Source organism: Dasypus novemcinctus, chromosome 27 (genome assembly GCF_030445035.2).
Source record: "Dasypus novemcinctus isolate mDasNov1 chromosome 27, mDasNov1.1.hap2, whole genome shotgun sequence".
Lineage (NCBI taxonomy): Eukaryota > Metazoa > Chordata > Mammalia > Cingulata > Dasypodidae > Dasypus > Dasypus novemcinctus.
In genome coordinates, this window is record NC_080699.1 from 5,350,306 (window position 1) to 5,375,323 (window position 25,018).

Sequence of the window (25,018 nt, forward strand, 5' to 3'; positions counted from 1 at the left end):
CAGCTGCAAATGCAGTTATCAGTTCATGGGTTATTTTAAGTGATTGAGATCTGTGAACGTTTAGTTAGAGTGATAGTCTTTTATATCTGTTTTATGTATAATGTATTGTGTACAAATTATGAAGGAAAATACATCTAAAAAGGTAACTACAAAACTTTTGTATCTAATGATAAGTGTTGTAAGTATTCGTTTATATGGGTAAACAGCACAGTGGATGCATGTATAACTAAATGGAGCTTTTATAAAATATTCAATAGGAAAGGTAGGTTTCTTTGAAGAAAAGTTGAATAAAAAGACCATTTGTAATTACAGTTAATATTTATCCTTTCTTAACAGATGACCTTAAAGGATTGCCGTTTAGCGCTGTTCAGGATCTGCTACGCATTGTTTCGCATGAGTCCTGTGTAAGGATTACATTACAGAAACCAGGTCCTTTTTGAAGAGCATAGTTTGGGCACTATTCTCAACAGGTACAGTGGATCTTTTATTAAACTGTCTTTAAAATTGAAAGGAAAGGTGAAGGCAAAACAAAAAGCAAAAAAATCCTGTGTGTCATTTATGGAGGTTTTCACAGACCATCAAAATATTTTAAAGCTTAGTATGCTGTATATATACATACATTAAAAAAAAGTGTTTTCTTTGCATTAAGAAGATATTGGTTGTGTTAGTAAACACACTCTAGAAATATTCTGGAAATACCATTCAGGTAAATATTGTAAAGCTTTTGTCCTTAGATATTTAGCTTGGTATAAGCATGGTTAGTACATGAATATATTTTTAAATTGCCCAAAACCAGAGAAACAATATTCTGTGTTGTGATTTCTATCTTTCCTTACCAACATAAAATGTGCTGGTAAATGGATTTTATTCCATTTATGTTTAAGACAGTGTTTCCAGAAGGCAGGAAGGAGCAGGGCCCCCCATCAGGGATGCTCTGCTGGAAGACAGCTTTCAGGTTGTTTGCTGAGCGGCTTCTCATTCTATGTACTCATACAATCAACAGAATTTGGTAATTATAAAGCACCTTTATTTTGACCATTGCATAATTATAAGAGTAGTCCTTGAAAATGTGAACATTAAGGATACCTCAGAACACATGATTAGACTCATGTTAAATATCCACAACTAAAACGGCACCAATAGCTTATGTCAAATTAAATCTCCTGTGTGCTAATTACCTACAATATTTATGATGAATTTTTGGATGATTAAATCAACATAAGAAGGTCAATCTATTCCAGATGAAGAATGATTTCTCCTTGTTTTCCAGTTATTTATAATATTTATCAATATCCTATCCAATTTCAAAGCTGCTGTAATGCTTTCCTCTAATTTGTCAGGTTAATTGGATATTATTTCCCCCAGCATATTCAATCTTATCAATTTCTTCAGGATTGGAAAATTAGGATTAAAGAAGGGAAGTAACTAAATCTGAGTTTGAGAATATGTTGGATAATATGACTTTTATCAGTATGTTCAATTTTGCTTTCTCCTAGCCACATCCAAATTCTGGGATGTTGTTTCAGAAAATTCACATTTCATGTGCCTTTCATTCATTCCAATAAATCACACAAAGTTGTCATTTAGATTGAAAGCCCTAACTGTACTGCATATCCTTAAATTAATTTTGCAGAGCAAAGTAACCATATATTTTCTATTTTCCCAAAGACTAGAAAACTAGGGGAAAGAAAGGATTGGAAAGGAATTGGAAAAGTTTTGACAGTGATTTCCAAAACATGGAAAAATAGTTTTACATGAATACATTTCTGTATTCTAATATTAGCAAGATTGGCACACCAAGATTTGCCATCAGGTTTCTGTATTGCAAGAACAATCTCAGAATAGAATTTATATACACAATAAAATTAACAACAATATGTGTTGTTTAGAAATGATGCACACACATCCTATAAGGTGTTATTTCCTAATATTTATAAAACATTTTGTTCTTACCTTTTAATCACAAGAGCACCTTAACCAATAACACTCTATATTAACCTTCTACTTTTCATAGATCTGTGATTACTAGATATAAATTAAATCTAAGCACCTTAATTAAAATTTTCAATGATAGAAACAGGTTATTTATGGTACCTGTGACATTCAAAGAAAAACAACTGAAAACACCATAGCAGCTGTAGGTTAGAGGGTTTTGAATCTAATGCTCACTTCCAGATGGATGATGGATATGCAATTTAAATTTATGGTAGACATATCAGCAGATGGAAGTAGAACGGAATAAATGTGTTTGCCACCTGTGAACTGGTGCATTCTATCAATTATCAGCTAAATGTATTATATTCAAATAGTTCAACAGAACTCCAAGTTTTGAAAAGAGGCTTGTCATCAGCCTATTAATAAATGCAAATTCCAATTTGAGGATATAGAGGTTATTTAACAGCACAGCCAGCCTATGGAGGCAGGTTTGGCAAAGCATAGTTCATTCTTGTTAGGTCACTCTTGTTATTGCTCTATCTAATTAATTGAAAAGCATATTGGTAGAACAGGAAGCGATTGAAGCAGATGAGACAGACTGAGCACTCCAAGAAGACATAAGTGAATTAGAATTGATGAATCTGATGAGAGTGGATTCACAGCGTCACTTTAAATAGAGCTCCATTTCATTCATGTGCTTGCACCCAATCTGCCACTACAACTACTAAACAGGGGAGACACTGACAAGTTTCATCTTGACGCAGTCAACTGAATTTTTTTGCCATAATAAGAGGCAACCCATACTAAAAGGGGTCCTGAGTTCAGTCCCTGAGAATGAAATGTTTCACTCAGTAACTTGCTTTGGCCCAGTTTCAAGAGGAAGTGCTTCATTCTGTTAGGGAAGAGCCTGACTACACCTTGGTTTATAGGTTTTCAGTGTTGGTGGAATTCTCAACACCTAATGAAAGAAAAATTCTACTCTTTAGTACCTTTGAATGCAACTAGAGGGTGCTGTAGCTGAGAAAAGTAGAGTGGGACATTCTTTTAATTAAAAAAAAAAGGGAAATTTTGTTTTTCATTCTTAGTGGTCTTGAAAATTGCATAAACATTTGAGAAACCTCACTGCATGCATTGGTTGCTTGCTGTGCCTTGTGTGTGTTAACAGTGTTTAACTACTACTTAAAATGTTTACAGTGTGGCATCCATAAGTGAGAACTTAAAATGATGGGGAATGGTCATGGAGATAGTTTTGACTGGATATTAGAAAGAACTTTCTACCTGTTGGAGGGTCCATAAAAGTCCTTCAGAAGTAGTGTGTGGAGATCTTTCTGTCAGGATGGGAGGTGGAAGGGTTGCTTCTAACATGGTTATTCAATAAAAAAATCTTAATTCATTTTGAGATATTTGTTACAGACATCTGCTCTTTTTCTGTTTGTAAAAATTAATCATTTTTTACTATATTTGTAGTTCTTTGTCTTTTAGAAGATGTGTTTTCAAATGTTTTTAGTTGACTTCTTCCTATAAAGGATACACACTTAAATATGTAGCCTTAAATGGAATGACAAGTGATAAATCAGTTGGTATGAAATACTGTGTAATTTGAAGTTAAATTAATATTTTTAGCAGGAATTATCTCTCTTTGCCCGTTGTGGAGGTGAGAGGAGAGTGGTTTAAGTCTATTTCAGACGAATTATTCTCAATAACAGCCTATCTGTAGAAGACGTCTTAGTGGATATATGTTTCTTAAGTTGGAGTTCCTAAGGAAATGAAAGAAAGAAGGAAGAAATAAAGAGTAATATAATTTAGGGTGATAATATGGCAGAGAAGAGGACTTGCAGCTGTATAGTGCATAGGCCTGTACTAACAGACACAAGGTTTCCATCCCTAAGTAGTAGAGAGTCAACCATTTCACTTAATGTAATTGCTTGCAAAATTCCTCATACATGATATTTGACCAGTATGTAGTAACTCTTTGAAGATGTGGATTGTGGAAATAACTCAGAGAAACAGAGGAAATATTTACATTTGGGCTGTGTCATGCTTTCCTCTACATTTAAATGCCAAGGAAGAGTGTCCTTGGGGGACAAAATCCAAAATGATGTTTGAGGAGCAGTTTTGGAAAGGGAGAGGAGAGGAGGAGAAGGGAAGGGAGGGGAGGGGAGGGGAGGGGAGAGGGAAGGTAGGTATGGCTTATTTTCTTGGGATTAATACTTGTATCCCAATGCTGTTGTGAATCCAATGGAAATTGTATGAAATGAAATAAAATGCCAAATACTATCTGACATCATTGATATTTGCTCATGTGCTTGTATTTCTCATAATAATTTTAAAGCATTTTATATCAACCTGAACCTTCCTTAATGCCTTTTATCTTCTTAATATTTGAAGAAAAATACATGAGTGATGTTGATGTAGCTGATATTCAGAATTACAAAATTAATTTCATTTAAATTTATGCATCCAGATTTAATTTTCTCCCTTACTTTTCTACTGATAAGGGAAAGAGCTCAAATGTGAATTTGGGGATTGAATATCATGCCTTAGCCGATGTGTGTAATCTTAAATGATGATCTACCATCCTCAGGGATATCATGTCAATATTAGGAAGTAGGAAATCCCCACAACTAATGTATGATGAGTTAACTAATTAGTTGTAGATATTACTCTGTAAATGGCTTCTGACAGACAGTATTCTCTTAGTAAACTTGAAGAGGAATAGCCCAGAGTTCCAAAAGATGGGATGCTGTTTCATGAATGATATCAATCGCTTAGCACAACGGCAGCTCTTTGTCTTTAAAAGTAGAATTAAAAATGCCTTTGGTGGCGGGTGGGTGGGGTGGAGAGAGTGTATAAGAAATTGGTACCTCTATATGCTTTTTAGTAATTAGTTCATATATAGAAGACATGACAGATTGTGAACAAAAACTTTTCTGGTAGTTTTGAAATTGCTCACAGTAGCAACTGATTGTGTGCTTAGTCAATTCTGTTCTATTACTGTGAAAGAAAATGTCATGAAAAGTGGTATGCTTTTACTTACAAATTCTATATTGGGAAAACAAGATATATTTATTTTTAAGCCATTTTTTTCTTACCTAATTTGCTTCTGATATGTTCAAGATGGAAAAAAAAACCCCACAGAATACCTTCAGTAAAAGGTTTTTGATCACATGTGATTTAGGGTCTGCTGTTACGTATAAGATGGGATAGTTAACGTTGAATTCAGTGAAATGAAGATGCTCAAGATTTGGAGTCACATGTAGTACTTTCTTATAGTTAATTATATGTTATTTCTGCTTTATAAAATAATGGAAATCATCAAGATTTAGCTTGACCACTACTTTATAAACAAAATCTGTGGCTACTACTTGATTTTTTTAAACACCTCATATTACCTTTGTGCTCCTCAAAGAAGTTGATACTTAAAATAATTAAATATTTCATTATTATATCCCACATATAATTTTAATATTTTAATATTTAAAAATACTTATTATTAAGCTAGTTTGTGGAATGGAAGCTATTAAAGAATGTCAGATTTATTTTGAATAAAGAAGAAGGTGAAAAATGACCTTTGCATTTATATGTCTCTATAGAAAGTCATGTTGTAAGATCTCAGTGATACATTTTCCGTTGACTGAGTTTTCCAGATCATTTAATCCTCTCCAGCGTCTTCAGAACTCTCCAACAGGGTTAATGATAACAGATTGTCACATTATTGTGTTCATGGTGACCTGTTTGGGTAGATAAAAATCTCTATACTGTCAGAGCTATGGTAAAAATTTAGTGATCATCATCAATTTACTCTTTCTTCTTTCTCTCTCTCTCTCTCACTTGCTCTCTCACACACACACACAAATGCAATGCATACTGTGTCCTTTTATTAGAAATCATGAAATAGCCATAGTGAAAGCAAGAGCTAAGACTAGACAATACAAGACTGGAATATATTAATACAAGGCTTGAGTGATGAAAGACATGCATGCCCCTTATTCCTACAGCTTCTCTGACTCTCACTTGCAACCATATAAACATCTATAAAAGCAATTCTAACACATTTTGTAGTCTGTCTTCACAATTCATGACAGATTAAAAATGGAATGTGAGAAGATAGCTATGTGTCTAGAAATAGACGCAGTACCAGTCTATGAACTGAGAGTTGACAGCCTCACAGTAGCACCCAGAAGAACATATAACAAGCATATGAAAGAAGTCTACATGAAAAGCAAGTTGGAAGGAGTTCATAACTCAGCAAATAGCTGCGAGGTGTGGGCTGAGCCATTTCCTTAGCAGTATATGAGTAAGGCAGCCACTAGCCACATGTGGCTATTGAGCACTAGAAATGCAGCTAGTTTGAATTGAGATGTGACATAAATTAAATTCTATATAGACTTCTAAGACTCAATTTAAAAAAGGAATGTAAAATATCTCATCAATAATTTTATATTAATTACAGCCTGAAATGATAATATTTTAGATATATTGGGTTAAAGAAATGTAGTCTCAAAATTAACCTTGTTTCTTTATACTTTTGGTTACTAGAAAATTTAGAATTTCATGTGTGGCTCACATTTGTGGCACTTATATTTTTATTGAACAGTGCTGGTCTAAGGAATTTAAGCAGTATCATATAATTACTGTTAAGGCAATCACAGGTATCTAGAATGAAATGCATCTATTTCCCTTCATTAATAACATGCATGGCTTCATTGTAGACCTACTGGACACATTCAATTTTATGGAAGCATAAAGAAAACATGTAAAAATTATTGCCTGAACCAGTTTCTTACTTTCTGGGAAACTCAGGTGCACAGCCTTCTAGAATTCTGAAAGTGCTCGAAGTACTTGCCCAGCAGCTTCTAGATGTTACTTTTCTTCCAAAGCACACAGACATCATTACAATTCCATGCTTGTGAACAAGAATGTCAAGAGTGAAAACCATCCATGCAGCTGAAGGAAGATCGTTATTTCTCAACTGAAAGAAAGGCACTGGGGTAGCACCAACACCTTTCCCAACCGATGTCCACAGCGCAGCGCTGTGCTTCTCGTCTCTGGTTGTGGTAGACTTACTCCTGCCAGGCCAGGATGCACTTGTTTTCTCCTTGCTTCCAGATCCAGTCCATCTGAGGCATGCAGGGATTGATTAATTATACTCTGAATAAGGAATACAAGGGGAAGTAGGAAGAACAGAAGAAAGACGAGAACATTTGGATGAAAACTTTGATAGAACTCTGGAATATTGAGAACTAATGTTCTAGATAAAACTAATATCATATCAATAAAAAAGATATTTATTTAATTTGTTCAAAAGTAGAAAGCTAAAATTTAAGGATCGAACATAAAACAATACACACTAAATTCCATGAAACATTTTGACAGTTTACTAGGCAAAACATGACTTAGTGTCAATGTAGAAACAGTATTTCAATTGAACACTTATCCCTGTGTTTGCTTATGTTGTCATACCTACCACTGCCAAAATCATCTTTGCATGTGAAGATTTATATAATAGGATTGTCTTTAATAAAATATTAATATAGTTCTAATATGCATTCTTTCTGTATTGCATGATTTGAGTATGCACGGTGTGAATTTCTGTGTACCCACCTAATTAAGTGAGTGAAGTATAATGAATATATCAACTGAAAACAAAAGATCACTGAACTTCTAAAATATATCTCATTTGGAAGTCACATTCAATTATACCCGAGGCTTTTTCAATAACTGCTTCTAGATGAAATTGGTAAAACCTATTATAGCAATAGCTAAAGTTTGTTTTTAGAAAATAAATAAAAGTATATAAAGTATATAAAAGTATTGAAATACTGGAAGCCTTATAAAGTGTTTACATATTGCACTTTTTGTAAATTATATAACATCTAACAATAGGTAAAATAAGAATTTCCTAGTATTTTACAACTGGAAGCTTCTCCATGAAATTTTTCCTACTTTAATGGCTAACCATAGCAAACATATAATTTAACTCTGGATATTTGTAGCATCAAATTATTTTAAATACACTGATAAGAAATAAAACATTAAAAATTCATTTAAAATATGCATATGTATTTCTAAAGAAAATCTTGAGCAACTCCCAAAATAAAATAGCCAAAGTTTGTCTTTAGACAAAATGCAAGAAAATTGAACAAAATCACATTTATAATCTCATTTAATATTGCTCAAAACTGTAGTTTCATGGCTTGACTTTTGGATGTGTTTGTCACAAGAAGGAATGAGTTTGAGTCCGAACTCTGCTATTTCAAAAACGTGTGATCCTCATGGCCTCAGTTTCTCTACATGTAAAACAGAAAAATTGGAATATCTACCATACAGAATAACCATGGGACTTATTGGGCTTTTCAAAAGATACTTCCTAAACAATAACAGATATATATACATATTTATATATATCTATATATGTAAGTGTTTGGTGTTGGTTATCTGTAGAGAAATTTGATCATCTCAGTGATTTCTGCAGGCTGAACATGTTATATGAAGAAGAAGAAGGCACGGTCAAGGGCCAGAAGCGTTTTCCTTTCCACTGCCCTCAGCGAGCCGAGGTCCATTGGCCCAATGCTTGTAATCTTTGTGAGGGAGGAAGTATTTTACCTGCAAACAGTAAAATGAGTGGAAAAGGGAAAACCAACCGCTTAAATTTAGCCTCACAAGAACACGTTTGCTCTGCAGACCATTCCTCAGTCTATTCGGTTCCTGTGGAGGTTGAAATTCCAGAGGCAGACTCTTCATGAATCCACCTCGAGTCAGTCACCAGATGCTGGCATTCAGGAATAATTGGATAGAAGGCAATGACTGAAGGAAAAGGGCTGTGAATGAATACAAGGAGCAGGGCATTTCTGGTGTGGTTTGCACCCAAATAGAAATCACTACATAAATCCGAAGTACAATTTCAAATTGTGAAAAATCATCAGTGCCATGATTTCCATTTGGCTCCAGAACACCTTGCCTTGCTTGAACAAGGGGTACGTTCTCTTCCACGTTGAGAGGCAAATCAGCAATGATGATTTTTCATGATGACATTTTACAGATTTGAAAAACTGATTTTAGTTTCAGAAAAGACATTGAAAAAGAGTGTTAAATAGACAGAAGATAATTTTGTATTTGCTGCTAATGGACACAATTTTACAGAATTAAAATATATTTTTAAAATTTGCTTTCGAGTAAGTGCCTTTCAGGCTTAGAGGTTTCGACAACCTATTTTTCTTTTATAAATATGTTCACAGATACCTCTTTGTGAGGGAGAATTAGGAGCCTCCTCAAATAAATATATAATGATAAATATTTAAACACAGATTTTTACCTGTAATCTAAAACAAATTAGGATGATCATTTTAAATATTATTTGTTTTTATGAAATTGCAAGTTATCTTTATTTTGCCATTTAAGAAAGAGGTGGATTTTAGTCAGAATTCAATTAAGTTTATACTGCTGTTTATTTTCATTTTTATGGTTATAGGGAGATAGTAGTTGAATAAAAGAAATTAGAACCAAGCCAGCTGAAGCTTTTGTTCCAGCTGTGATGACCACGATATTACTGCGTCTGTATACAGAAAATGGCCCCGAGGAGGCCCATTTGTCTGCAGTCAGACCTAACAGGTCATCAGAACTCCACAACAACGCAAGCCAGAAGAAGGTAACCAGGTACGTGAAGATGAGCATTAGGGGGCTGTGTTTAATACAGTGAAATGTGCTACCAGAAAGTTACCAGGGGGTTCTGTGTGGAAGGAAGCCTCGTTGTCACCGTGCTGGGCAGTCAGACACTGGCCACCGGAGGAGGGGCGTTGGCTGATGAAAAACGAGCAAGGCATGGTGAAGGGAATGATGGGCTGGGGTCACACAGGGGTGAAGTGTGCCCCCAGCTGTGCAGAAGCACCAGCAGGTGGCGGAGAGAGCAGAAGGGGTAGGCGTAACTGCAAAGTGCGTAACTCTGCACCAAGTCTACTGTCTAGAATATTTAGGATCTGTCTATCCCTCTAATTATGATTTCTAGATGTAAGCTGTGCAAAGAGAATTATTTTCCACATACCATGTTCTAGTAATCATATACTCCTAGAAATGGAAGAAACCATAATTATTGGACATTCATTTTAAAAATGATCAAATAGTGCCCTACAAAACAGCAATTTCATACAGATCAGTGAAATGCTATATGTCAAATAGTGCATTGGAAGTAGCAATGGAAAATTTCAAGTAAACTCATAATTGCACTGATGGATGCTAAGTGTCACAAGAGAAATATGGCAGTCCATGTTTATAAAAGTAAAATATCCCTTCCAGAAAATCCAACCAAAAAAACTAAATTTCTTTGAAAAAGAGACTGTTTATAAAAGCAGCTTTCTCATATAGAGATAAGTATGGATCAATTTAATACATTTAATTAGCAAACTTCTCAAAGATAATTGCATGTGCTTTAGTATACAAAGACCCCTATTTCCCTAGCTCCAAGGGACATAAGTAAGCTTTCAGTAGAGCAGATACAGTATGATGACGCTTTCGCATCTTTGGCCTTCCAACAGCTTTGTAAGATATGGCCTTGTCTGGTAATAATTCCTTAACTTGCTGCTAAATAAAATTAAGGAATTGTGTAAACCTTTCCAGAAATTTATTTTTTGGAAGGATTCCCTTTCAACTCTGTCCACCTCAGTCCTGAGTTTATCAAAAAGTATTTTTTTTAAAGCCATTTTGGTCCCCCAAGTTATTTAAAGTTTTAATTAAAGGTGTCAAAAGAAAGGCACTCAGAAAACTCTTCCTAAAATAGTAATTATATTCCACGTTATTTTATTTTGTAAAAAATCCCCAGGAACAGGTATGTTTCCTCTAACTCCATTACACTGAAAAAAACTGGTCCTTTGAAAGTAAATATGATGTTTTCATTTTGCCTTTCATTTTAAAAAAAGGTGTGTGAATATAAATGCAACTGAAAGGATCAAACCAATTTCTAAAAATAAGAAAATTTAAATGGAAGACTGAGATAGATCTCATGATCTCTAATCCAGAAAGCACTGATGTGTGCAATGCACTTCTTGGATGATGTGAATGGAAAAGGGTGAGATGACCGACTCGAGAGACCCGTGCCTTAATTCTCTAGAGCTGCTGTAGCCAGTACCCCTCCCTGGTTGGCTTAAGCAACCACAAGCGCTTATCGCCTCATGGTTGCAGAGGCTGGGAGTCCAACATCCAGATATCGGCAGGGCTTGCTGCCTCCAGAGTCTGCAGCCTCCAGCAGGGCTCCTGCACGCGGAGAGGATCTCGGGTTTCCTCGACCTCTGGATTCTAATCTCTTCCAGTGACTTTCCCTGATTTCTGGCTTCTACACCGTCTGGCTTCTTCTGGTTTCTGGTTTCTATTGACTGATTATCTAAATTTCCTTTGCTTTTATGGACCCCACTCAAGTGGATTAAAGTCTACGCTGATTCAATTTGGCTTCATCTCAATAGGACCTTAGAAGAGACTATTCACAAATGAACCCACATCTTAACTTATAATAACAATTCAGTCTATATATTTTTTATTAACAGCTCCACTTCCATATATTTCTTAACTTTACAAAAATAAGGGATGCTGTAATAGTTTTGGAAGAATCAGGGGTGCCTACATTCTAAAAATGCATGCTTTAAATGAGTGTTTTGTGAGGCAGAAAATTAATGTTTAAATAGGCATCAAAATAAATAAAGCAAAATATGAGTCATCTCCAAATCAGTTCTTTAAAATTCTGACATACATTTAATAATCATTTGTTTTCTAGCAGATTTGTGTTTTACTGAATATTTAAATTATTTTGCTTTGCATGAACATGAATTTCAGGTTCAGTCTGCTTTGCATTTTCTATGAATAGACACTTTCTTATGGGTAATCCATATTATGATGATCTACCTGTGGATTAGCTGAATGGATCTTTCTTGTAAAATATTTTGTCCATATTCCAATCAAAATTCTTCATATTTTGGATAGGACATTTATGTCTTAGAATCATAGGAATTCAGAAATAAAAGAAACTTTCAAAAGTCATCAAAGATAGCTACACCCTTGATCCTTGAAGTTTCTCTGTAATATCCTCAATCTTTAGCATTTCTTGAAATAAATAGCTTAATATTATCCGTTTCATTTTGCTCTAAGAAATCGTCATTAGTATAGAGGCAGAACTTCCACAGCTGTAACAAACATCGTTTGGATTTGGTTCTAGCTCTTAAGACATAAGTGTGGAACAATTCAAATAGTATCTTTTGGCATAGAGCTAACTAAATGTCACTGAGGGACTTTTATGTCCCAGACACTGGGAAAACCATTTTGTATACATTATGGGATTGTTTACTCATTTTACCAAATCTATTAGGTGTGTGGCTGTAATGATCTGCCACAGGTTTTATATCTCCAAGCGCAATATCCCTGATTGTTTCAATCACATAAACCTTCAAGTAGTTCTTGTGTGCTGGAGTTTCCAGTTTCCTAACAGCCCTGACTACAGTCTGGGCTTTGTCTGTGGACTGCTGAAATAGGCCAGAGGTAGATTCTGGGAATATTCCTGCTCCTTGATTTTCTCTGTAGCTTGAGAAGGATGTTGTCATCAGAAATATAAGAATGCCATGAGGCCCAGGGAAGTGTTGCAGGCTTCCAAAGAGAGCAAACTATAGGCTCACCACGTACCAGGAAACTAAAAAAATGTGTATTTTATATATATATAATATATATATATATACATATATCACATATTAGAATATAAGCTATATGCTGGACTCATAAAATAATAGCTATGTTAAAATCCCTTTGTATTCTTTTATAGAGTTGGAAAACATGTAGTCATACCCCCTTTCTTGGGTTGGTGAAAAACGTAATCCCATTTTTCATGAGTCCGGTACTGAGATCAATCTATTTTGCATTTTGTATTACTGGAGTAATGAGAAAAGAGATTACAAAAATTCATAAGCAGAGTAAGCAGTGCTCTTAGTTTATTTAATTAGCAATTTCATGTAACTAAATGATAATTCTACCATGACATTGTCCCCAGTTATTTTTGTAACTGAGGTGGGTAGGGATTGTTTCTGTTAGTGGAACTCTTGCTAAACTATTTCAACGTTTTTTCTCCCATTTTAATGTGCTAAATTTGATTACTGAAAGGTCATCACTCTGCTACTGACAGTAGTTAGGCAGATTACTTCAGAAATGTGGTCAATGTATGGAGTGTGTTGTGGGCAAAAATACTCTGCTTCAATTTTTGAGCAAATACAGAGAATTTGTTAAGAAATATATTTTTCTGTGCATTTAAATAATCACTAATAAATACCGTGTGTTACTTTTTGGAGGGAATTATTCATTAGGTTACTAGCAAATTTAAATATTGGCACAAAAGCATCCCTGCTATCAATTTGTCTTTCTAAGTTGGATGAGGCCCCTTCCTAAGGAGTCAGAATGCTGCAGGTTGGGTGGTCTTTGAGTCCCAAGACTATTGACAATGCTGCTACCACCATGCCTTGCAGTTCTTTTCTTTTCATCTTTGAGATCTCGTCTGTTGTTTTAAGGTGAACAATTTTATACACAGTTCTTAGTGCATGTGCTGGAAATCGAAAAGCCATGTAGTTGTAATTCTTTAGGAAAGCTAACGCAATGACTTTCAGCTTGAAATTTGGAGGCACATTGCCCTTAAGAGTCTATCAAGCGCTAGTGCTAATATCTTCAAGTGTTGGCAAGCTAGTGTAAGCTCTAAGTCCCACTTATTTACCATACACACGACATACGCAAATTTTCAATCTTTCACAGCATTTAACAAAGTCATGTTGAAAACGGGACTACCAAGACCAAAGATTTTACTGTGTACACAAATCTGACAGGGACTGCCAAGGTCAGGAAGCAGTTTTCTTTAAGAAATGGTTCTACTGCAAAATAACACGGGAATAGAAGTAATTGAAAATGTTTAAGACATACGAAGTGCATGACCTGGAGCCGCTTAGTACACAGGACACCTTGTGCCGTTGGATATAAAACTGACCTTCTGTGTCTTGGAGGTGGGGGGGACGTGCCAGCAGCAGGCACAGGTGTGCCAGGAGCCTGCCCAAGCTCCCTCACCCGCCTCCTCTCTCAGGCTTAACACACCTGATCTCATTTGCTTTATTGACATGGGCTCTCTGCTTTAGGGCGACCCAAATAATTTGATTATATACTCAATGTATTTCCAAGAAATGGCTGCTAAATAAGCCTGCTGCCTTCTGTTGGAGACTTCAGCTTGCAGGCTGCCGCTGATCTTTCCCCCAGCTCCTTCTTTTGCATCGCACAGTCCCCCTTCAGATCAGGCGCAGGGCCCCGAGGTCCTGCAGACCATCTACCACTGGTTAGTTTAGCTCTGCCGTGGTCCAGAAGAGCTTCCCAACATAGTGGTTGACAGTGTTTTTGTATGTATGTGTGTGTTCCAGTAAGATCTGTGGTTTTATTATTACTCTTAGCTCTGGAAGGTTTCCTGCAGTATGGATAGCAGCCGTCTATATTTCTCTCCTCCAAAGTGACTCAGCTTGTGCACAGGTAGAACTCATTCCTTCATTCCTTCATTCACAAAGTTATTCTCCAAATGTGCCACTGGTGCTGTAGGTTGAGCATAACAAATAGCAAAACTAGTGAACGAAATTACTGCTATCACAAAGTGTATGTTCTAGTGGGTGAGTTCATCCGATAAACAAAATGAATACATAATCCCATGGTCGTTAGAAGATGATATGTGCTATGGAGAAATATGAATAGGGATAGAGGGACTGGGCTGGGCTTGTGATCGGGAGGTCCTCCAGGGCAGATAACACAAGAGCCAAGAATCGAAGGAGGGATGGGTTTCCCTAGGAATTTAACATGCACGCTTAGGAGAAATCTAAATGTCCTCCTACTTCTCCATATCATGCTGTAGACTTCTTATTTTTCTGACAGCCAAGGAAAATAGCCAGCAGGACTTGGCCACTTTCTCCCACCATCCTTAAGGGAACTGCTGTTTGCCGCCCCAGCCCATAGAGCAGGACCTTTTTTTGATCTGGTCTCTTGGCAGGCTGGATAAAATCTGACTCAGCCCTTGCATTCCCACCACCAAGGTGCACAAGACATGTTTGTGCATGTGGTCGTGTTTTTATTTGATCTTTAACCTTCATTTGTTATGGATATACAATGGTGTAATGGATCATTTGGGGAAATATTTTTTTTTAAGATTTACTTATTTATTTCTCTCTCCTTCCCCCACCCCCCCACCCTGGTTTTCTGTTCTTTGTGTCTATTTGCTGTGGCGTCTTTGTCCGCTTCTGTTGTTGTCAGTGGCATGGGAATCTGTGTTTCTTTTTGCTGCATCATCTTGTGTCATTTCTCCATGTGTGCAGCCCCATTTCTGGGCAGGCTGCACTTTCTTTCACGTGCGGCTCTCCTTATGGGGTGCACTCCTTGCACGTGGGACTCCCCTACACCGGGGCACCCCTTTGTGACGTGGTGCTCCTTGAGCGCATCAGCACTGCGCGTGGCCAGCTCCACACGGGTCAAGGAGGCCCGGGGTTTGAACCACAGACCTCCCATTGTGTAGGCGGACACCCTATCCACTGGGCCAAGTCTGCTGCCCATTTGGGGAAATTAAACACTTAGAATGGCAGCAGGTCTGGTTGAGGCTTTCTGGAGATGCTGAAGAACAGGAAGTTTGCTTCTTGTAGTACAAGCTTTTAGAGGGAGGGGTTATATGAATTAACTGGAAAAATTCTCAGTAGTTTCATTGAAAAACAAGATATGGTGGCATGTAGCAAGTACAGATGAATGGATGGAGAGATGGAGAGATGGACATTGCTTATTAGTACAAATATGAGTGTGTTCTCTCATGAGATGAGAAAGGTACAATACTAATGCACAGTGTATGGAAAATGTATACAAGTATATGTTACAGACCATAGTGACAATGATCTGATCATATTCTTTCGTAATCTGCAACAAATATTCCACAATGATGTAAGGTATTGGTGGAGGAGTGATGTATGGGAATTATGCATATTATGCATGATTGTTTTGTATCCTCACAACTTCTCTAATAAAAAAAAGAGTAATAAAGACTTAAAAAAAAGAAATGAATAGATGTATAGGTATGTGATAAAACAAGTATACATTTCTGTTCTAGAATCTAGCAGTTTAGAATAATTTATCAACTTCCTACTCTGGACTTTTAGTTTGTAGAAAGTGTATATTCTAATTTGAGCCAAAAGTTTCCATTTTCCCTTAGTTTTAGCAATAGACATTGTGGTCTTAGAGATTGTCTGTATATTTTAGACTGAAGGTGATAGCTGAGAAAAGAAGTGTGAAAGAATTACTTTTCAAGTTCTCTTGTTACTTGGCATCTGTTTAAAAATCTACCTTGTGTACATTGATGGTGACCTGTCTCCTAGAAACAATTCTAAGTGTTTATTTTTGATGCCCTAAAACACTTTGACCTACAGTGTGTTTCAGCTCATGTTACCAAGGTGATCTTACTTTCCTAGCTTTTGGCTTTTCAAGATAAGCTGTATCGAACAAATGAAACAAAATGTACACACCCACCTGAATGTGTAAATTTAAAAAACAAAACAAATAAATAAGAAACAAACTGAAAACATCAAATGTTGGCAAGGAGGTTACCAGGTTAGAAAGCTCATTCATTTTGGAGGGTATATAAAATAGTGGGTGGGAATATAAAATGGCCTCACCACTTACTCTGTGACCCAGCAATTCACTCCTAGGAATTAACCCAATATAAATTGAAACATATGTCCACAAGAAGACTTCTACAAGAATGACATAGCAGGTTTATTCATACTAACCTAAAATTGGTGTCCATCAGAAGTGAATTGATAAACAAAGTGAAGTGTATTCATACAAAGAGATACTATTAAGCAGTATGCCAGAAAAAAAACTACTGATATAAGCTACAGCATGGATGAATATCAAATTATTATGCTGTACACTTTACCCAAAAGAGTACATACTGTATGACCCCACTTATAGGAAATCTAGAACAGGCAAAATAATTGGTGGTGGGAAAAATCAGGGTTATTTCTAGGGATAGATAATATACAGGGTATGTAAGAGAACATTCTGGGATGGTGCCCAATGACTTTCCCAAATGGTTAAAATGATTAAAAGGCACGTGACAATCATACTTCAATAGCTAAAATGTTTAGCCAGTATTAGAGCTCAAATTCTTTTCTTTTCCTGAAAGAATCTCCTCCAGGTGGGGAGCCAACAGTGGGAAAGCATTTTTTTTTCTAGTTCCTCATTTATGCATTTACAACTCCTCTACGCATTAGACTGACTTAATCTCCATGTAGGAAATGGGGAAGGGGTGAGAGGAAAAGTTGGGGGAAGATATTATTTGACTGGTAACATCATGAGCTGATGCCAATCCCAGGACTTGGTTTCTCTGTAACACTCAATCTTTATTTCATGGCAAGTTCTATGTGTCCCTGAGAGGCTTGCCCTCTCCTCACCAGCTTTTTGACATCTCTAAATGGTCACTTAGAAATTGTGCCTCAGCTTCTGATCTTCAGTTCCCTCCAACTTTTAGCCAAGGTTGGCTCAATACTCCTGGACTCTCTCTTGGGTGGGTTTTAAGGCAGCCAGCCCCAAGGAGATTCGTTCTTCTAGCTGGCCTACGGGAAAACGGTCACCATGGTTCATGAAAGAGTGCTCCTTTGGCCCTTTTGAGGGGTAATGCAAATTCTTCCCACTGCCGTCCCCCTGGTCTGCTGCCGCAGGCCCCTTCAGGCGCCCGGTCCCCGCCCCGTGCTTCTCAGGGTGCATGAGGACAGCGCCCTCTGACCTGTGGCTCCTGAGCTGGGGCAGCCAGCTCTCCGCGTGGGTTTATACGCGCCACTCACGAATCTTAGTGTAAGGGGAAAGTCCTTCTTCAGGACTGGAGAGGGCCCCCAGCATACTTACATCTCTCTAATGACATCTCTCGGGCCTCCAACGTTGCTCTTGGCCTCTCCAATACCTTGGAAAGGCGTGTGGAGGGCTCGTGGTGACAAAATGTGGCTTGGAAGCTAACACTTCACTTTAGAATGCGCAACAGTTGCCACTTAGCTAATGTCTTGCGTGCTCTCTGGAACCCGAGACAGAGAGTTCCATATTAAATTCCTCTTAAGCTAGTAATTATGGCACTTTATTGTGTACTAATACAAGCCTAAGTATTTTGACTACATTATCTCACTAGTCACAAACCTGTGAGATAAGACTCATTGCTCCATTTTGTTCAGACCACGAGGTTTAGAGAGTTTAACCCGCTTGTGGAATCCACGTCCCTTGAGAGGTGGGGCTGATAATCACATGTAGGCCTGTCTGACTCAAAAGCAGTATAGCTGCTGTGTACACAATTCCTCCATCTATACCTGTATCTTATTTTCCTTTTGTTATAAAATGCTCCTTGTTGCATTTAACTTACTGTGTTCTAGGAGAGCTTATAAATAAAATACCTAAAGGTCAATATTTTCTGAAATAAACTGTGGTATTTTACTAAGCAAGTAAATACACAAACATGATTATTCCTAATTTGGCTCCAGCTTACGGGCTTTGCTCTCCTAGACCAGCTTCCCAACTTGAATGCGGTACCCCAGTCTCTCCAAGGAAGTGCTATACAAAGCAAGTTTGAGGAAAATGTGGATTTCGAGGCTGTTGTCTGAATAGAAAATGCCAAAAGACGGCCACCATCTCTTTTATTCTCCTACCAAGTAGAGTAGGCATCTGCCAAGGAGACTCGGATCTCCAGTGCAGCTTGAGTTTGAAAATAGCAACTTAAATATCCAGTGTGGCTAGAACCTGATTAGAATGCAGCAAAGGGTTATACCATTTCCTTCCACTCTGCTGCCAGATACACTTTGCTTCTGCCTGGGAAATTGAAATCTAAAGCAGATGACATTGACAGGACAACTGCTATCGATAGAGATGGATATGTGCCATGTACAACACAGACTGAGACGTACAGTACCCAGCATTAAATGAGAGCAGAAGGTTAGGGACTCTTCAGTGTGTCCGATTTGTACATGCCAGCTGTGTGGCTATCAGGAATATGAAGAGGCCTGGGTAATCTGTGCAGGAGCCCATTGTGTTGGCACAGAGGCTGCCTTTTGGAGAAGCTGGGAGTGACCTTACAACATTGGAAAGGCAGTCTGAAAATAAGTGTTTTCTGTTTAGGGTGCTGATTATAGCTGACGTAGTTCGTTCTTTAAATTAGCCATCTCATGAACAGACAAGTATTTTAAGAGCATCAATTCATTGGAAATGATTTTTACTGTTCCTTTTCCCTTCCACATTTTAAAAACTTTTGCTCACCTGTATAATTTACATACTAGCAACAAGAATGTGTGCAGCACGAAATTTAATCATGAGAAATCAGATACACCACAATTTTAGTTTCCTTTTTCTATCACTCAGCTCATGTTGCTTTGGAACCCCATTTCTAAAGCCAAAACCAGGAAAACATTCCTGCTTTCTAAGTAAAGGGAACTCCTTCCCCTCTGGTTGTTGCATTTTCCGTCAGCCCCTGGAGCCCCTAACAGCATTAGCTCCCTGATCAGGAGGTGATTTCTTCCCCCGCTGCTTTCTAAGCAGTGGCTGGGAGCAGGCGGGAGCTTGTAGCCTCATGAGGGGGGAGAGGAGGTCTGTAGTGGCCAGCCGAGGGGCGCTGAGGCAAAGCACAGAACTCTGCTGGTGTTTATAAAGGCGTTTATTTGGGGTAGGAGCTTACGTTACCAGGCCATGAGGTGCACGTTACTTCCCTCTTCAAAGTCCGTTGCCGTGTGTTGATGGCTGCTGTCTCTGCAAGGGTTCAGGCTTCCTCTTCCTCCTAAGGCTCCATGGTCCCAGCTCCTTCTATCTCAGCTGCAGGCTGGCATAAGGCTCGTCTCCCTTCCCAGCAGGTGAATGGCTTGGCTCTCTCCCCAGGGTACCAGCATCCAAAACTAAACTCCGTGTTCTCCTTCTCCATGTGTGTGCTTGTGTGTGAATCTCTTTTATCCCAAAGAGGGCGGGGACTCAACCCTGCCCACTCTAATGATGTGGTCAAGTAAAAGCCCTCCTCTTGGTTTTATAAAGTAAAAGTGAAACATCTGCATCTCATACAATCTAATATGCCCAGAGGAACAGAGCAATTTCCAAACACAATCCAACATCTGTTTGTGGAATTCATAAACTGTATGAAGCTGCCATAAGGTCTCTGGTCCGTGAGCTGCCCTGGGGTGGGGTGGAAGTGTGTGCTCCCTCATTGGCACCAGCCCGAGTCTGGCTGCCACTGCCAAGTGTGCGGCAGCCTCACCTCTCTTAGTGCATCTGCCCTTGCCGGCCAGGTGAGACGCCTCAGGTTCCCACTCATACCCCAGATCACTAAGGAGGGGCTCTAAACCCCCAAAGGTTCCTCCCCAGTGTGCTGTCACCAGCTCCCGCACCACCACCCCTCAATACCCCGAGGGTTTCCTACAAGCCCTGCAGTCTGGGGCAGTGAAGACCAAATCAGACCCATCCTGGACATTTAGCTCCACCGGTGTTTTTGTTCCAATCTGCCAACACGTTGGAGAGGATGGAGACACACAAAGGCATCTAAATTAAGACCCCATCTGAATCACACTTTCATAAATTTTTGGTTTCTTCTTTAAATTCATGAAAAATCATTTTCATTTGTATTTCTAGCCTACAAATTATTAAGAGAATGTAAAGTCTTTGTAGAACACTGGGACACAAGGAAGTCTGGGTGACTGAGTCTTGTTCTCCTTCGACAACTAAATTGGGATGTGTGTTTGGCCCAAGCTATGATTTGGGGAGGCTAAGGGTGATCACTGGTAAGTTCGTTCTGGTCTCTGCCTGTGGGTTACTGTACCTAGCAGTCATACTGCATTTTATAACTTGGAGACTCGTGGGATGTGCCTAACCCGGTTGCTGTGGTCTCTGGCATATATCCAAGAAGGGCTGAACCGTGGCCAGGATTTAGCCACATTTGTTTAAGGCTAAGTCTACAGGGAAGTGCCTCCTTCACTCAGACCTACCCTGGTGAGGCCAAATGGGCCTTGCCGGACATCTGCAGCTCTGTCACTCGAGAACGTGGCCGACCTCCCTGCTCTTGACCCTGATTCCACCGCCTTTCCTCTCTTGCCATTAGAGAAGTAAATTTGTTTGGTCAACCTGGTCATATCACCCTCGGTCTGAACCTGTTATTGACATTTGTCAGCACAGTAGTTGTAGCAAGCCATGTTCTCATTTACAAGTAGCTGCTCCGATGATAAATGTTTACCCCTTGTGTAGGCTGCTCCCTGATCGTTTGGTTGTTTGGTAGACGTTTGCATTTTGGCCTGTGGACATTATGTCATTCTTTTCATCCCAAAGACCATCGAAGCTTTATGAATGAACCTTTCATATGAAATACCACTGTTACTAATGATAACACATTCTAAAACACTAATTAATTTGGCCAAAATGTGATGTTACCTCCTCAACACTCTGGGTTATTATGGACAATTGATCAATTAGGCTTTCCCTTGGTCTACTATTATACCCATCAGTATAATAATGCTCTTTTAATATAGTTGTGTATACACATGAATGCACACAAGCATGATCCTGGGGATTGAATCGTGCACACCACAAAAGACACATTCAAGTCGTAATCTGCATTTATGTTGGGTGCAAACTCATTTGTAAATATATGAAGATGCTGTTATTAATTAAGGGGTGGACTCAGTTGTGAATGGAATCTTCAGATCTGCTATTTAAATGGCGCCAAATGGAACCAGGGTAGGTCCCAATCCATAGGATCCACATCAATGGAGTACTTATAAGCAAAGTGTAAGCAAAGACGATTCAGATGTAGTCAATGAGCAGAAGCCAGGTTGGAGAAACCCACTGGACGGGACAAAGGAAACAGAGAGCCATGTGACAGAGAGAGGGGTGAAGGCTAAGGAGCCCCACGAATCGTGGCAAGCCAGTGCCAGAATGCTACCGACTCTGGGAGAAATCATGGCCTGTAGAGACCTTGATTTTGGACTTCTAGCCCAAAAATGGGGAGACAATAAATTCCTCTTATCTAGGACAGCTCATTTTATGGCATTTTTTTGTATCAACCCTGGCAAACTAAGACATGTAAGTTGATAAAAAACATACTCTGTTGAAATACGTTAGTGAACCTCTGAAATCTGATGACCATGAGCCCGTCGGCATTCTGCCCTCTTAGAGACCTTGGACATATTTCCTGTGCAGTTGCTCATCCAGAAGAGCTCCTGGGGTTCTAGCTTAGACCCAGATAAGCTCAAAGTAGCTGAAGAAATTCTCAAAGACCAGATTGAAGTCGAGATTACTCTAAAGATTCAGTCCATTTTAGAGATTTATGAAAGACACTTAGGACAACTTTCATGCAGATAGAAATTTCCGTGATCCTCTGATTGGGAAGAATGAAAAAGGGAGCTATTAAAGACTCCTCACACCCCACGTTCAGTGCATGGGTAAATTTTGTCAGCAGTAACTTTAATGTATTCCACAATATGGTGGCTTTTTATAGCCTTCCCTGTGGACCAATCACCATCATGTCTCTCTTCAACTACAGCAATTAGCTTTTAACTGGCTTCCTGCGTCCACCTTTCTTTCCCTTGTCTATTTGTTTCAGAGCCACAAAAGTGAGTTGTAAAAATATAAGTCTGATTATAACACTTGCCTGCTCAAAACCCTTCCATGGTGGCAAATCGCAAAAAATAAAATTAAAAAACAAAACAAAAGCCCTCGCTGTGGCCCTCATCATCGAGTTTCCTGGCTTCGGCTCTCTCCTTCCTTCTTTCCATGCTCTTCTTTACTCACTATTGTGGCCGCACAAGCCTCCTTTGTGTCCCTAAAACATACCAAGCATGTCGTGTCCCAAGGCCTTTGAATTGCTTTTAGCTCTATCTGGAATGGTCCCCAACCCCAGTATTCTTGTGGCTTGTCCCCTCATGTCATTCAAATCTCTGATCTAAAGTTGCCTCTTCAGAGGGGACTTCACTCACCTTGATTTCTTAAGTAGCGTGATTTCCCCTTCTTGTCTGTCCTATAATGATTTCATTTCTTGACTGCCCTTATTGATACATATATTATTTGTTTTTGTTTTGTTTTGTCTGCCTCCCCAATATTGAAATGATTGCTTGATTTCAGTAGCATATTATCAGTGTGTAAATCATATCGGACTGACACTAAGCATTGAATAAATACATGTTGAAATCATTAACGAATGCATGAGGAAATAAAACCACTGCTCTAGAAAATCTCTTCTCTGAGAACTGTTTCACATGAGACCAAATGAACCAGGAAATTTCAATCTACCAAAAGCCCTAGAAACCAGCAGTTCAGCCAGAATCTGACAGGGCAGCCACAGAGAAGAACTATAGCGCCTTCCTCTCTGACGAAGCCAGAGGGGAGGGATCCCCGGGCGAGGGAACGAATGTAATCAGGGAAACGCACAGGGCTCTCACACCCATGACTGTGATAAATGTTATTTTATCCTTTCATTTAGTTCATAGTAAAACAGAAAACAAAACTTTGTCATCTTTTTTCTTTTTAGATTAACTTTGGCAAAATTGTGAAAAGTAATTTTCTTCAATGACCTGATTTCTTGAGCCTGATATTTTGGTTCCTAAATTCCTCAGTTTTCTGCTATTATGGTTGACACAGATCCTCTTTAGGCAGTGACCATACTACAGGCCTTTAATTATTCATTCTCCCTTTGATCCCAAATGCATAAGTCGTGTTCCAGATATTTCTAAAAGGCATATGTTTTCTTTATATTTAATATAAAGCCTTAACCCAAAGAAATATTAATATAGCTTGCAGGATCCCTGATGGTAGAAGCGATTTTTCAGTAAGTACCTTTAGAGCTCTATAAGTCATACATGAGCATGTATCAAACTGACAATAGCCACCACGCACTGAGCATTTACTATGTGATTGATGTACATTTACCCATGCAGAAATAGACTATAATTTCTGCAGTACAGGTGAGAAAATTGGAGTAGGGAGAGGCCTATTGATAAAGCCTGTTCCATATCGCTCAGTAATCGTTATTAATCCACACCACTTTCTCCCATTCTTGTCACCTGCACCTTGGTGACCCCATTTGCATGTGATGACTGTCCTGTCCACAAACATACTGAGTGTTACAACATGCAGGACAGTGACATCATTTCTCAGACACTTAACTGGCTGAAATCTGTTCATGGCACTCTCAATATTCTTAGGATATATTCACATTTAATAATTACTCAAGGAAAATGAAGATTTAAAAAATATAGTGCTCCTTTTTAATATTTTTTTTTTAAAAGTCCATTGGATGAATGTTCATGAGAATGCTAGGAAGAAAATAGCATTATATTTAGCCAGTCATATTAATGGATTATTTCAGTAAATGTGCTTCCTCATTTGACAGGATTTGATTCAGGAAATAATTAGGTTCTTTATTTAGTTTTAAATTAAGCTTCTATTTTTAAAGACTATCTTACCTCAACATTTTGAAGAATGAAATAATCTTAATTTAAATCACTGATAAACAGATGTACACTAAGCTTCAAAATTGTCTAGCGCAGGAGAAGGAAACTAACAATCATTAAGTATCTCTTTTGTGCCAAACTTTAATTTTATTTAATATTATTTAAGCTAATTAACAGTCCAGCTAGGTAAATTTCAATGCTCCTACTTAAAGATGAGAAACTGAAACTCAGAGAGTTTAAGGAATTTCTCCAAAGACGCATAATTGGTCAAGGATGGCATGGTATACAGACTGACAGCTATATAACTCCAAATTCTGCTCCCTTTGCACTTACTCCTTGGTGCTTCTGAAGTCTTATTTGTTTTTTTGTTTTTTAGCTATCATTGTCCTCCAACAATCCTCCATCCCTAGTATAGTCTATGGCATACAGCTGGGATTCAATAAATGTTAGCCATAGAAATAGATGAATGATATACTATTATCTCAGAGATGATTTGCCTTTTTACTGTAAGTAAATGACACAATTATGTACTTGAAATCACAGAATTCCCCGGCAAACTCAAACTATGTACTCACCCATACACATATATAGAGGTTTATTTCCAACAA

General features: G+C 38.2%; 1 protein-coding gene across 2 annotated transcripts in view; it reads left to right on the plus strand.

Moving 5' to 3' along the window:
* CNTN5 (contactin 5) overlaps positions 1 to 25,018 on the plus strand; it is a 1,236,361-nt gene that overhangs the window by 286,563 nt on the left and 924,780 nt on the right. For both annotated transcript variants that reach the window (XM_058289033.2, XM_058289032.1), the window contains exon 2: positions 337 to 470. The gene's annotated coding sequence lies outside the window, so the exon portion shown is untranslated. The remainder of the gene's footprint in view (positions 1 to 336; positions 471 to 25,018) is intronic.